At 41.3% G+C, this 14,975-nt stretch overlaps 1 long non-coding RNA gene across 1 annotated transcript; it reads right to left on the bottom strand.

Moving 5' to 3' along the window:
• Positions 1-902: 902 nt before the first annotated feature.
• On the bottom strand, positions 903-12,385 carry LOC106842945 (uncharacterized). Its single transcript, XR_001401068.3, has 4 exons — positions 12,240-12,385; positions 4,563-4,702; positions 3,831-3,906; positions 903-1,262 (listed from the first exon to the last, which is right to left on the bottom strand). It is a non-coding gene; the product is annotated as an uncharacterized lncRNA (long non-coding RNA).
• Between the last annotated feature and the right edge of the window lie 2,590 nt (positions 12,386-14,975).

Raw genomic sequence — 14,975 nt, 5'->3', positions numbered from 1 at the left:
GCGTGAGCCATTTAAGACCCGGGTCTTTTCGGCTTTCTGCTGATAGCTTTTCTAGGGGGTATCCTTGCTGAAGTTAATAGCCAGCAAAGCCAGACAGTAAGCCCCTCGTCTCAGTTGGGCTGAGTCTGAAGGATGCTTATAGCAGTATTGCCCCTGCTCCGGACCTCACTCCTCCAGGGAGGGCTGCGCACCTTAGGGTGGTTCCTGCCTGGCCGGCTGAGAAGCTCCACTGCTCCCAAAGGTGGCTTTTTTCCTCTCCAGCAGGAATTTCTGTCCCTTCTGCCTTAGTCAGGACTGTCCCTTGTTGTGGGGGTTCTTCTTATCCAGTTTTCAGTTTTCTATCCAGGGTAATTTTTCCAAAAATAGTTGTAACCTGGTTGTGTTCATGGGAGGAGATGAGTTTAGAGTCTGCTTATGCTGCCATCTTGACGAGATCCTCTAGGTTTTAAAATTATAAAGCAAAGCTTGTGAATGATTTACAGAAAATTTCAGATAGTGATAACCATTGGATGCTAGGGAGGAGAATGCAGCTGGGGAGAGCTAGCGGGTGGCTTCTGAGGCATCAGTAGTGTTCTATTTCTGAGGCTGGCTAGTTGGATCTGCAGGTTTCATAGTATTGGAATTTTTATACTCCATATATTTTAGAAATATACCTTTCTATCTAATTATATCCATTCAATATTTAATATTTATATTTTTAAAAGAATAAACTTTGTTAATCTATATATAAAATGCCAAACCAGTGAACTTCAAGACATGGATGATGACTAACTCTTGAGGGGCCAGTGAGTTCTGATAGTGAGGACAGCCAGCTGTATATATTGATTCATATACTGCAAGAACTTTTTACAACTATAATGTATTCATATCAAAGGTAAAAATGCATAATGCAATCATATAATGGAATACTCATAGTTTTATTAAAATTGTACTGTAGAAGATTATGTAATAAAATGGAAAATTGCTCCAGATATATTTAAGGGAATGTAAAGATTACAATTGTATTACAATGTTATGCCATTTAGATTTCTCTATAGTAAGAAATGATAAAGCAACAAACTTCCCAAATTAACAAGATGGTGGTAGTTTCATAAGGAGGCCAAGGATAAGAAGAGGCAAGGTGTCCATTCATCACAGGATTAATGTGTTCTTGACTCCTATGTAGTCTCAAGTAAACAAACTCATCCTGATCCTCCAAGCAGACAGTGGGCAAGACTGAGCAGGGCTTGTCAGTTCCCCTCGGCAGATTCCTATAGGCCTAACTGGGAAATAAGAGAGAAACAAGTAAGTAAACCTTTTGCCTGAGCTCTGGGGAAATATTTCCTCCCTGACCCTTCTCTCTGAAATTTGAGCCCTTAGAGAAAAATCTTCCTATCTGTGCTACCTCTGTTCAATATCAGCCAACATTTGTGCTCCCCCTACCTACATATGACTGTGTGGTTCTATTTTTCTTTAAATTAAATAACATCATATTGACTTCAAGGAGGTGACAGGCTAGTTGGGAAGGCAATGTTGATGCAGATTTAACTCTGCACAAAGTGATGCATTTAAATCAGCCCTATTGCAGGTCAGTTGTATCCTCGTTGGTTAAAATACCTAGATAGTAGATTAGGACAAGTGAAATAAACAGAATTAATTGAAGGCAAATTGAAAATGAAAGTAAAAATATCATTTTCAGCTGCTGAGCAAGTTGTCATGTTTCAGATTCTCACCTAGAACTTTCTGATAATGGAGACTAACCTACTTTCTAAATAATTTGTGCAGTAAAATGCAGCTTTTATCTCATCCAATTATCTGTAAAAGGCTTTCAGAGTTTTTCTAAAGCCTCTGAACCTAGAAGGTAAGTCCAGGAATATTTAGTTAGTAAGTTGGTGGAAATTTTGTTGAGAAAACCTAGCCTAACATGATACACCCATAATGGGATCTTAGACTCTTCTGGGGGTTGATCTTCTCTGCGATTCCTTTACTGCTTGGTGGAGAACCTACACCACTGACTTCAGTTTGCCACAATTCTCGGAGTCGTTTTGGATCACTTGAGCTTGGTATCACATAAATACAGAATTTACAGCTTAAGTGGTCCTAAATTATGATGTTTCCTCTATTGTGGAAAATCTTCTTTAGCACCCCTACCTTTCCAATTCGTGCTCATCCTTCAAGCCCCTGAGGAAATGCTACCTCCTTTATGAAGCCCTCTCCAATCCCCATCCCTTGCATGTAACTACTATCTCCTGTGTGTACCCACTATGCATTGTCTTCTTCTCATTCACAGCCTATTTCTTTATATCAGGCCTTATGCTCAGCACGTGCAGAGATCTGTGCCACATACTTCTGTATGTCCAGGGCCTGCCTCAGTAAACAAAACATGCTCAGAAAATGTTTGTTGAATGAATAAACAAATCAGGGACGTGGCTTAGCATCCTTGAGAGCACAATACAAGGCACAGTTACCTTTGTAACTGTAGAGCTCACAGACTTGATGCCAGTGTTGAATAAATGAATTGAGTCCAGTTACCTTTGGATTCTAAAGGTACCTTTGGATACGTTTGGATTCTAAAGAAACAATTTGGCTTACCCTGAAATCCCAGCCTCAGATGCTGCAGTAACGGTAGTGCTCAGTTCTAATGCTCAGAATGGCCAGACATTTTTTATTCTCATTATTCTCCCTAATTTCACTAATAAAGTCTACATAAGTAACCAGTTAGGCATCTTGCTACAAAAGGAAAAAATTAAGGCATCAAGTCCACTTGATGACAGGTTCACTGAGAGCATACATTTGGATGAGGTCATGCTCATGCAAAGTACAATTTCCATGAAAGATCAGAAGCCTAACACCTTCCTGGTAGAGAAAATTAGATTTTCATGGGAAGTGATATGTTACATAGAAAAATTATGAAACAAACCTGACCCTAACATGCCCTGACCTTCAAAATCTGAGCAAGACGTGTTTAAACACAGCCAAACACAAAACAAAAATATTATTTCTTGGTTCATTAGTTGATAAATCCATTTGAAGTGTATAAGTGAGCACATTTCTGAAGCTAATCCAAGATAGAAAACTAGAATTTCCATGGCTACAGTGAGTTCATCAGGGAGACGAAAAGGCCATAGGGATGTTGCTAGCAAAATATCACTTGTGGAGTCTAATTTTCTCTGGCACTAAAGGCAGTTTTTCTATAGAGAAGCAATTTAATAACAAAATGAAGGAACGGTGACTCTGTCAGAGCAGGTCCCTGATAAGTAGGTTTTGACAGTTGGAATCAAGAGCCCTTTTCATTAAGCTCAAAGTGACGGCTTTTACCCACCATTTTTGACATGTCTACAACTTCCAGACTCTCCAATCTGACATGCTCTTTCTCATAAAATTCCAGATGCCTACATGTCTTATTCCTACAATCTTCCAAAATTCTTTCATTAAGAATGTATGTAACGAGGAGAAATAGAAGGTGGGCCTTGTGAGAAACATACTTGACTTCCTCTTAGAAATTGTCTCCTGCTTTATCAGAGAAGGCAGAAATTACCTAGCAAGAACTTAAGAAATTTTGCAAGACCTTAGCATTGAACTGAAGGTCTGAGGTTATCAATTTAAGTGCCTTTGAGATTCTTCCATGAAATGAAAATAATTATGACAGATTACTACGTCTAGTATCCCGTTAAAATCCTCTTTTGATGTCCTCCTGGTTCATTTCCATATATGCCTGCAGCTTCAACTACAGTGGCTGGCGATAGGGTGATGGTGGCAGGAAGCAGTGGAGACGTGAAGCACTTGAAGTTCCCAATCTCCCAGAAAAGCTTCTAAGTCTCAGATGGGGCTGGTTTGTTGCAAAACCATACCTGTACGTTGTTTTCTCTACTTCTTCTCTTTTCTCATCAGCAAGCTTAATATTTCCTGCACAAATGCAGCAGCAAGCTGAAAAGTAAAGACACCTATTCATTTTATTCATACACTTGCTGAATGTATAATTTGTACCAGAGCATGTCCTTGTCACTGCTGGGAAATTGCTGTTATGTTTACACTATGGACCCTGCCTGTACTAGATAGGAGATACCTCTGAAATTTTCACATGAATGACTATAAGTATTAGTGTTTCCATGAAGAGAAATGGGGAAAATCAAGGAAGGGAAAGTTTTGATAGAAAAGCATTATATGCATTTGGTTTAGTCATGTACTGTGATTGAGTTGCCAGCATATTGTCCAGGTGGAAGATATTTGGACATTTAGACCAGTTGTACCATATTTTGGGAATGTAGGGAGATTATGACAAAAAGTAGTGTAAAGCCAGAAATGAATTGGACGTACAAGGTAGAAATGCACTTGTGTAAGACATAGCTGCCTCTTCTGAGCCTCTCAGCCTTACCCGTCCTGGGAACTTCCGCTGTTTACTCACTCCCGTCACCAATGCGGGATATGTATCCATGGAGGCCCAAGCAGGCCGTCTTTTAAAAGCAGCCACTTTATGCCTGCAGTCTCTGTCTCCTCCCATCTCTTCTTGATTTGGGGAAATGCCACCACAGGGAGTGCATCTGGCTTCCCAAGAGGCTGCCAAAGGAGTTGGATGACCTTACCTGGAATGCAAGGTAGTTAATTCCTCATAGTGCCATCTTGGCCAAAGAGAGGCAAGAGAAAATGGACGGGTCAATTTCTTCTTCATTCCTCCTTCCAATGAACATTCCTGAAGATATACTCCATGACCAAGTGTAGGCACCTGCCAAACAATAGGAATTGTCTCTTTGTGGCTTATTGTGAAGAAGTAACTGGCGTGGTAATGCTTCACATTTCCTAAGTTCCCATCCTTGCCTGCATTGCTTCCCTTTCCTCCCACCCTCACTGCTCTGGGATTTGATTCCCAAAGAGAGCATTAGTACTAAAGCCTTACCTGAGGCTCTTCTTTCTCTGTCTTAGAATATGGAACACACACGTAATGCAAACGTGGAGGAGCACCATGACAAACAGTGTAGGCTTTCTTCTGAAGCGGAATTTAGTGATTATTTTGGAAGAATAGTATGAAAGCAGCCTGAAGACAAGGAGCAAGCAGTCTCATTTTACTCTTTCCCTAAATGGCCCCCATTGGGCAGGGCTAGGGGAGGAATTTTTACTGGATATTGAGGTTTCCTTTTAGATACGGTTATGGAGTGGTTATTTATAGAAATCCTAAGGGAGCCACTAATTTATTTACTCATTTTTAGATTCCACAAATATAAATTGTTTATTAGGGCTAAGGGAATCACTGAAGATGTACAGATGACATAGTTCCACCCGTGAACTGGAGTTGACAGTCCAGATGATGAGACTGACTAAAGAGAGACTTGTAATAATGCTGGGTGGAGGCAGGCTCACAGACTGGTAGAAGCCAGGCGGGCACCTATCTAAGGCTGGGTGGTTGGTAGAGAACCAGAGAAGGCTCCTGAAAGAGCTGAGCTTTGAAAGACCAAGGAGTTGTCAAGATAAAGTAGAGAAGGTAAGACATTTCTAGGTGAGGGAGTGAACCCAAGGGAGTACTGGCCAGAGCATTCCAGGCACAGTAAACAACAGCCAGAAAGGGCCTGGGGCTTATTAATTGTGTGTGCTTGGGCACATCACTTGATCTGTCTGAGCCTCATTGTTCCTATCTGTAAAGTGGGGAAAATAATAGTGTTGTGTAGGGACGTTGTGAAAATTACATGAGACACTATGTGTTCAATGTTGTGACATATAATAGGTGCTTACAGGAAGTAGGTTTTTTTCTTTTAAGTCTTTAAACTAGCCAAACCACTTTCTCTCTACTGTTATGGAGAGGAACCTGAAACAAATAGCAAGGACTGAGAAAATCCTACAAATTTCAGAATTTAAAAACAAAATTGAAGATCAAACTGTAAGAAGCTCAAAATCTCAAAGCTTTTGACTAAAAACAATTCCTCTCTATATTTAAAATCTTCATTTGTTTGCTTCATTTTGAGGCAAATTTTGCTCTCATCTATTAGTTTCTTCTACACCTCCACCGTGAGGACTCAGCCTGTGTGTGAGCCTGTTTGAGGTCTACAAAGTCATGAGAATCAAACAGCCTCTTCATTGCCAAAGAAAAATGTGTTGCCAAACCCAAACACAGTTTGAATTCACATGAAGTATCCTTTAAATTCTGAGGAATTTTTCAATTTGGCTGAAAAGACTAGTATCCTCTCAAAATTCAATAGTTACCAAAGAGAAAAATCCAGCAAAGCAAGTCTTTTTTTACTTCATACATCAGGACAAAGCAAAATGGCTGTTTAACAACAAAACCATAATTCATACCAGATCATTCAAAATATGTTCACACATATTTAAATCTTATAGATAAATCTAATTTAGAAAAACATGTGATTCTCAGTTCCTCACTTACTCATCGTTCTCTTTTGTTTGCTTGTGAGTATGCGTCATTCCAACCCCTCAGAACAGCCCTGTAGAATTTAGAAAGCTCGGCTCTGCTACATGTTTGCTAAGTTCCATTTCTCATGCAATGGCAGCAAGATGGGGACCCGAGAACATGTTCATGGTGGCTTGTTCCCAACAAATCACAGTCTGGAGAGGTCCCTGGCAGAACTATAGACAAATAATTCCAAGGTTCATTTGGAAGAAGAAAACTTTATGGAAATATCAAGCCCTCTTGGCAGTCTGTAGCCACTGACAACCTTGATTTGGTTCCCACAAACTCATGGAGCATCAGGTCCAACATTCTGGATTTCACATGAGTTCCCAAAATCCATGAATGTGGATGTAAATAATTCCCTGGTTTCAATACCTTGGGGCACATAATGCCTTCAGGAACAGTGAAAGGTTTCTCTTTTGCTCCTCTGAAGGATCCAGAGAAGATTCTTAGATTTCCGGCAGTGGACTTTCAGAACCCAGTTTGGAGCTGCTATAGCCTCAGTCCAGTTGTCCACTATTTCTCTATTGCTGTCATGTCTAGAATGTGAGTGAAGGGTACACTAGCTAAGGAAAGCTGCCCAGAGAGCCTTATCTGATGCTTGGCCACTGCAAAACAAGACAAGATCTTTGAATCACGTTCTTCTCCTTGAATTGTAATTCAATGATTAACTAGTTAATTCTAAAACATATCTATCGAGTACCTACTATGTATCAAGTACTGAGGAAGGCCTTAGGGATACAATGTTGAAACGATATAGCTCCTGATCTCAAATAGCTCTTGAAGAAGACAGATAAGCAAATAGGCATTGACAATACTTTTTGAAAGTCCCATGAAAAATAAAAGCATCATGTATTCTAGAGGTAAGAAGGAGGAGTGTCTAACTCAGAGCTGGAATTAGAAAGAGGATTGGGAATGGTTTCCCTGATGAAGTGCCCTTTCAGCTGAGAGGATGGGTGGGTGTAAGCCAGATAAACAAGGCGAGATTGTTCTAGGCGGAGGAGAAAACATATGCAAAGGCCCAAAGGAAAGACAGAAAATGGCCCATTCAGAGACTTTAAGTACTTCAGTATGGCTGTGGTGTACAGTGCAAGAGGAGAAATGTTGAGAGCTGAAGCTAAAGAGATTAAAAAAAGAGAGTAAGAGTATACATGATATTTTATGCTCATGCTTGTTAAGTTTGAGCTTTGTCATAAGGATGATGATAAATTTTTGACGTGTTTTAATCATGCAAGAGAAATGATCAAATGTCCACTTTATAAAACTCTGGATGAGGGAGGGAGGAGTCAGGAAAATCAGTTAGGAGTCTGAGGCAGTGATCAAGGAACCAATGACAGGAACCTGAACTGAGACCCTGGCAGTGAATATGGACAGAAATAAATAAATGTGGAGGATGAGTAGAATGTAGATACAGCAGATCTTGGATTATTTGTGAGGGATAATGGAGGCAGAGGAGTCAAAGATGACACCTAGGTTTTTGAATTAGGCAACTAGGTGATTGGGTTCATTGAGAAAGGAAGAATAAGGGAAGCAGGGCAGAAAGTAATGAGTTAGTTCCAACATGCTAAGTTTGGGGTACCAGAAGCGCATTCATATAAAAGAAAATTCTAGTAAGGATGTGGAAATACAGATTTCAATTTTGATTCTCCACCCCTAGAGTGGTAGGTGATGTCATAAATGAATGACATCACCAAGGACTGTGTGTGTGGCACGAGAGGTAATATCCCAACAAATATCACAGGAAGGTCTGTGGTTAAGGGATCAGTCAAGAAAGAAGAGCCATGATCAGGCAGAGTGGGGAAGCTCCCTGAGAATGGAGAATCACAGAAGCCAAGGACGAGTGTTCACCGAGGAGAGTTTGATCAACTATGTCAAATGTTACAGAGTGGCTAAGTAAGATAAAGTCTGAAAAGTGTTCATCTGACCCGGTGTAATTTCAAGCCAAGAAGACAAGCCTTGATCCAAAAGTAGTGTCTCAGCAGAGTTTTGATTCACTCTAGACTAGAGCTCACCAGCTTTTTACAATAGCAACCAATTCTTCACATTTCTTATTATTCTCAGATGAAATATACCACTCAGTCACAGAGATCCAAGTGTCTTCAGCTTCAATGTATTAAGGACAAATCTGAAAACGGAACTTTCCTAAACAAAAAGGGCTTGGAGTATTTTTGTTTTTCTTCCTCTATCAAGTAGTGAGCCAATACTCGGGCAGCCTTTACTCAGGAATGTAAGAAATTCATGCTCTCTTCAGGGTGCGGTATTCCAGACAGCTTTCCTGCTGTGTGTCCTTGAAGTGAAGGTCAAACAGAGTTCACGGGAAATGTAAATTAAACAAGTGTTTCTACATTAGCATTTGTTTTATTCCAGAAATATCCATTTTTAATGAAGAAAATGTCTCTTCAACTTTGCTTTTAAAAGATATTGTGGACAATTTTTATTATTCACTTTGATGTGATCTTTGATTTAGAGTTGTATAAGACATACTCAGTATTATTTGCGATATCTCAATTGGAAAAATAAAATGTGATCTTCCCAAAAGTTTCAAAGCTTGCCATAAATATCTCCCCATCATTTAGCTAATTTTGAAGACTTAAAATGTATAAGCGGCGAGTGTATTGCTTACATCTCTTCTAATACGGAAGCCATTGGGGTAAAATCGGTACTCTCTGCTAGCTCAGCACGGAACAGTCCTCAACAACTGTGGGAGCATATGAAAAATATATCTTCTGCCAATTTTTTTTTTAACTTAAATCCCAGTTCTTTTGACAGTAGATGATCTTTATCTATTTGGGATGGCTTGGGAAATGGCTGAAGGGTCCAAGTTGTCATAATGAATTGGAATCACTCAAATCACCGAGTAATTCCATGCAGCTACATAAGCTTGAAATCCAACCTTTGAAAGAGTCAGTAAGAACACTAGCTACATTTTTGGGAGTAAGAGTGATGGAACAATTCTGTCTTCCACAAGGTCCTCATGTAGCCAGCTTTCCACGAGGTAAAGCATAACAATAGGCCAATGAGAGAGCCTCGAACCCTTCTATTTAGTTTACTTTAGTTTTGTTTTTCATGACAGTTTGGTAATTTTTCCCTTTCTCTCAGAGTGAACTGCTCAGGAATTCAGATCAACATTTGGAACAAACCAAAACATGGGTATCAACCTTAACTGTCACATCCCTTAAAGCCTGCAGTTAATCAAACACTAGTACTAATAACAGCTGCCATTTATTGCGTGTTTATTGATCATATCAGTTACCTGGCTAGGCACTTGATGTTAACCATCTCATTTAATTCTAACCACAATTCTATGAGGGGGTTTCTATTACACACATTTGATAAATGAAGCACCCGAGACCTAAAGAGATTAAATGATGTCACACCTATTCACTCAGTGTGTATGTGGCCTTGCCAGGATTCAGTCTCTGACTCCAGAGCCCAAGATCTCAACCATGGTACAGATTGCCTGTATTTACAGAAGCTCCGCTGCCTCTTCCATCCACTAAACAATAACTGAAAAATGCAGACATTCATAGACATCTACAAATTCGCATAAAATACCCAGCCTCTGCCGGCTACCGAGATGCCTACAAACACTTTTTCTTCAAAACTTCATTCTGGCTATTTCCTTGACCCATGAGGTGAAATTAGGTTACTGCAGACTGATTTATTATGCATTTTTTCCTATCCAAGAATAAGAGAAACTTTCCTTTGATGGTGTAGAAAGTGTGTGGAAAAACTTAACGTGACTGCCAAAACAGCCCTTCCTTCAACATACTTGGCTTTTCCATGGGAGTTTGCCCCATTCATTCTTTCAGCAAGCCTGTTTTCTAAGGCTGCATTGAACTCAGCCCTAAACTAGGCTCTGGGGCAGACACAAAAGAGGTTGGAGACTGCATCCCTGCTCTTAGTGAAGATAGTGGCTTAGCTGGGAAAAAGAATTAACTTACACGAGGTCTATGTCCATGTACAAGCTCCAGGTAATGCACTCCAGACTATGCCTTAAGTGCCAAGGACAGCAAAGAAAGGAGGAAAATTGCCCTTATTTCCAGATATACAAGCCCTTCCTTTCTCATCTTAAGACACAGATGAAAGGGGATGCATTTGCCTTTGATTTCCTGACCACTGGTGCTTTCATGTCTTTGCAGTTTGTGAGGTTTCTGTACACTGGGAAGCCATAAGAGGACCACTAATAGGATTAGTAAGTAGCAACAGGTGGAAAGTGCTTAGGATCCATGTTCTGATGGATGTGACAGATACCAGCCTTCAGCCGCGTGGTAAATAGAGTTTTATGCTTTTCTGCAGGTCTCTACACAATTGCACATCAGTTCAAGCAACTGCATTAGCACAGGAGTGCCGAGTCGTTCCAAAGAGAGAAGAGTGAGCCAATAGCTACAGCTGGCAGCCAGGGAAGGGAAAATGTGCTCTGAGCACTCAGTGAGTCACCCAAACAGACAGGAGGAAGCATGTGCCAATTGAGCCTGGAGGCTGCGCCAGAGCTCACACACTCAGCAAGGTCAGGATTTGAATAGAAGGTGAGTTCTTGAGAGTCAGGCAGTAGCTCTAGGTGACTGGGCAGGTGGGCTTAAAAGCCACTTGTGCCAGTACTAATTTCCCACGGTTCTGAGGGTCCAGGGGCTTGCTTCCTAAGAAGGCATAATGCTGAAGTCCAGCAGAGGCGGCTGGCCATTGAAGGCCCCACCCACTTGTCCCAAGCTCACACCAGGTGTACCATATTTGATACTTTTGGTTGCAAGCCACATTCCAGCTGAGGTTACTTCTTCCTGGTCACTTCCTCCTGTGGTTTAAAATGCCACCAATTTCATCCATATGCTTCACGTTTGCTCTCTAGCTACTTATTTGAAAGAGGAGTGTGTTGGATAAGTTTATAATACAAGAAGTTGTGTCCAGTAATCTGTTTACGATGAATAAGTCTAATAGAATTACTCTCAAGGAAAAATAAAACAGTTTATTGTGAGCAACATGGAAACAAAATAGGGAAGTGTATGGCTGTCAACACAGCATAATGAACCCATCCTTTTCCCCAAGAGAAGGCAGGTGGGTCATGAGAGAAGTTGCACTTGTCCTATGAAGGGAAGAATTCTTTTCTCTCCAACACGCAGAGGAGAAAAGAATGCATTTACACTACTGCTTTCCCACTTTTAAGCATAAGAATCCCCGGAGAACTTATTAAGGAGGCAGTAAGAACCTTCATAGATTCTGCTTCAATAAGATTCTGTATTTTTAACAAGTACCCAAAGTGATTTTGATACAGTTCTGAGAACCTACTTGGTAGAATGTTGTCTTTCACTATATGAGGCCACTAAGGAAGTGGCATTCAAGGACATTTGGCAGGACCTTCTACCCAACTATTATCTTGCTTCTAAAACACTTAGCTGCTTCTCCTTTGGATCTTGAAGACTTTTGTGTTTTCTGGTATATGACGGAAGTGTGGAAGGGAGTGGGAGACATGCCTCAAACCATTATAAGATAGACTTTTATATCTTAAATATAAACGATTATTTTTATTACTCTTTTAAGAGATTAACTCTTTTAATCTTTTAAGTTAAAAGATTAAAGTGACCACCAGCTAACAGTCTGCAGACAGGAATCTGGAGGCTGGGAAAGGAAGTGAGGATGATGAGGGAGGTGAGACAGACCTGAAACTTTGTCAGGGCCACAGCCTTTTACCTGAGCGGGAAAGTACCTTGAGTTTTGTCATTTCAATCGTTCTTTCATTCAACATATAGATATTGAATGTCTGCTTTGTGAAAAGCGCTATGCTCGATGCTCCAAAAGGATATCAAAATGAACAAACAAAAAAATCGGCTACAATTATATCAGAATGAATAGAAAACTTGCTACTTACAATCACAACTTGAGCTGCTCCTGCCCCTGGGAGAGTGAGCAGCATGCCTGCTCTCCAGTGTGATGGACTCCTTCACTTGCCCCCTTGACCAGTTCCTTTGCTTTGGATATGACAGATGAGGCACCTAGCATGTGGTTGGAAATGCGCTGGCAAGAAAAGAGATCATTAAATTAGTCTGAAAGGAACGTAAGGAGAACTGGGTGCATGGGGACTTATGTGCCATTGGAGACATGTCAACAGGACAGGGATCTGGTGTTCAGGGCCCATCCCATTGCATAGGGGAGTCCCGTGGAGAAATGTTAGCACAGGAGAAATTCCTCAGTCAAAGGGTGCTGAAACAACGCTGAAGAAAAGCAGTATCAAGTATCCAACTTTTACTACATGGTGCCAAAAGGATTCTAGGTAGTACTTCAAAATAGTCCTCTGCTACAGATGCTCCATCTGAGCAACATTACGAGGGAAATCAAAGAAAAGGAGCAGTTTCTAAGTCTAGATTGGTGCAGAGCTAAGATCAGATCTTTAGGAGATGAGACATGTACGAGATTCAGACAAATAGGAAATGGGAAGGAGGGTAACTAATTACGGGAATGAGGCTATAAACCTCCCAGAATTTGTAGGAATCGGAAGGGAAGCCCTGAACTTCCCAGAGGATGTAACACACTTTTATTTATGTTTCAGTATGCAGAGTAAACTCAGCTGACAATCAAGACACATAAAAGAATGTAAGATGTCTTTGCATCTCTACATTCCTCCCCCACTTCCCACACATATAAGCCCGGTCTTTAAGAATATCACTCTTGAGAGTATGAGATACATACACAATGTTAGATGCAAGATGGCTCTATGTGTATGAGAAAAATGGGGCATGGGGGGAATGAGAGTTCTGGTCTATGTGTAAAATAGGAAATAAGAGACCAGAGGCCTTCTAGCAGGAGTGATTAGGAAGGATTCATGGGCAAAATGAGGTCTGAGCTCAATGCTAAAGAATAATTAGAGTGGCGACGGTCTATTGAAATTGAGGGGATAATGTATGAGCAATGCAGGAAAGCTCAAACCACAGTGGAGGGTCATTAAGAAGGACAATTTGGGTACAAATGAGAAAGGACAAATGAGGGCTAGGCTGCAGAATGGACTGCAAATACCTCTGAAAAGCATGGAAAGTTCTGAGTCAACTGGGGAGGACCTGACTGGACAGGACTGGAGATGTGCAGAGTAGGGCTGCTGATGCTGTGTGTGGTCTTGTAGACAAATCCATACACATACTCCAAGGCTCTCCTGGGCCTTAGTCTCCTGAGGACCCATCTGGAAAGATAATTATGCATCCAGTGCCTTGCAAACAATACTCAGCTCCATCCAGGTCTCTATGGAAGCTCAGAGGTCATAAGGTCTGCAGTCCTGACTTCTATTATTTAAGAGACTTACCAACATTCAGCCCATTATCCCACAAATGTTTCATGCCTGAGATTCCCACAGCCTCATTGCCTCATTAAAAAGAAAGTGCAGATCCTCGAGAGTGGAGTGGGTCGTGGATGTGAGCAGCAATGCCTTCCAGCTCTGCAAGTTCACATACCACAGTAGTGTGTGGCCAATACTTCTTTCTGTCAGGCCACCAAGGAAAAAGTATGACTAATTGCAGTTGGAAAGAACAATGATCCAGAAACACCCTTTGTAGGAGGACCAGAGCTGACTGTGAGGTTTTGCTCTCAAGAGACAGAGCATATTTCCAGGCTCCTCATTGTGCTGTGCTTCTAGGAAGCCATGGGCTTATTACCAGGGCTCTGCTTCTTGATTCTCCTCTGCGTTTGCAGAACTGTTCCTTCCCCTTCCTCTGTTCACAGTGTTGACCTCTAGGACACCCCTTGCACCCAATTCTCATTTCAAAGCCACCCTTCCAAGAGTTAAAGGGAAACTGGTCAGGTAGAGTATATGAAGCGGCCTCTTTTAGGAGTCCATACCACATAAATTCGTGTTCACACAGGAGCTCAAATCCTCATGTCACGGAGTTCGACAGAAAGACGAGAGGAAATGCTAAGCACAGCCTTTCTCAGACTTCTGCTTGTGGAAAACAAGGCTGTGGGGTGGATCAGAGGGTGAAGAGCCAGTCGATCCAAATAGTATTGAAAGACGAGAATGGAAATGCTGGGAAAGGGGACTATGAGGAACTCACAGAGAGTCGAACTCTCTAGGTAAAGCAGGAAGAACAGGAAGAGTTTTACAAAAGATTTTAAGACACTAAAATCTTTGGTGCTTTGGGGACTTGTTCCCTCCCCGAGGCTGAAGCTGTCCTTGGGCTTCCTCATTGCACCACTTCATGCGACTTCTTTTCTCCTGTCATGCCCCATCAACCTCGCCAACCTAGAGTCCCACTTCCTCAGGGCCTTGCATCTTTCTCAGATCCAAACAGGCTGTCCAACTAAGTTGTTCTGTATTTCCAGGACACCCAGACATGTAGGACCTCATTGTGTTGGTCATTAACACCATTCACTAAATAGTTCTAATTCTTCCCCTTGGGTATATGGCAGAATTGCATTTTCTTGGCCTTGAAGGGTTGTGTATTTTTCTCTTGCTTTTCCCTCTGCCTGTTGAAGTGGCTCTGTGATTCACTTTGGCCATCAAATAAGAAGTGACAGGTAGCACTTCCAGACAGAAGCTGCAAGAACCTGTGCATGATTCACCATCTTCCATTTTGCTGCTTCAGTCACAGTAAAGCATGTGTTCAGATGGAAACTTCACCAG

This window comes from Equus asinus, chromosome 24 (genome assembly GCF_041296235.1).
Source record: "Equus asinus isolate D_3611 breed Donkey chromosome 24, EquAss-T2T_v2, whole genome shotgun sequence".
Taxonomy (NCBI): domain Eukaryota; kingdom Metazoa; phylum Chordata; class Mammalia; order Perissodactyla; family Equidae; genus Equus; species Equus asinus.
The sequence above is the reverse complement of the archived record's forward strand: the minus strand, read 5'-3'. Positions and strand labels throughout refer to the sequence as shown.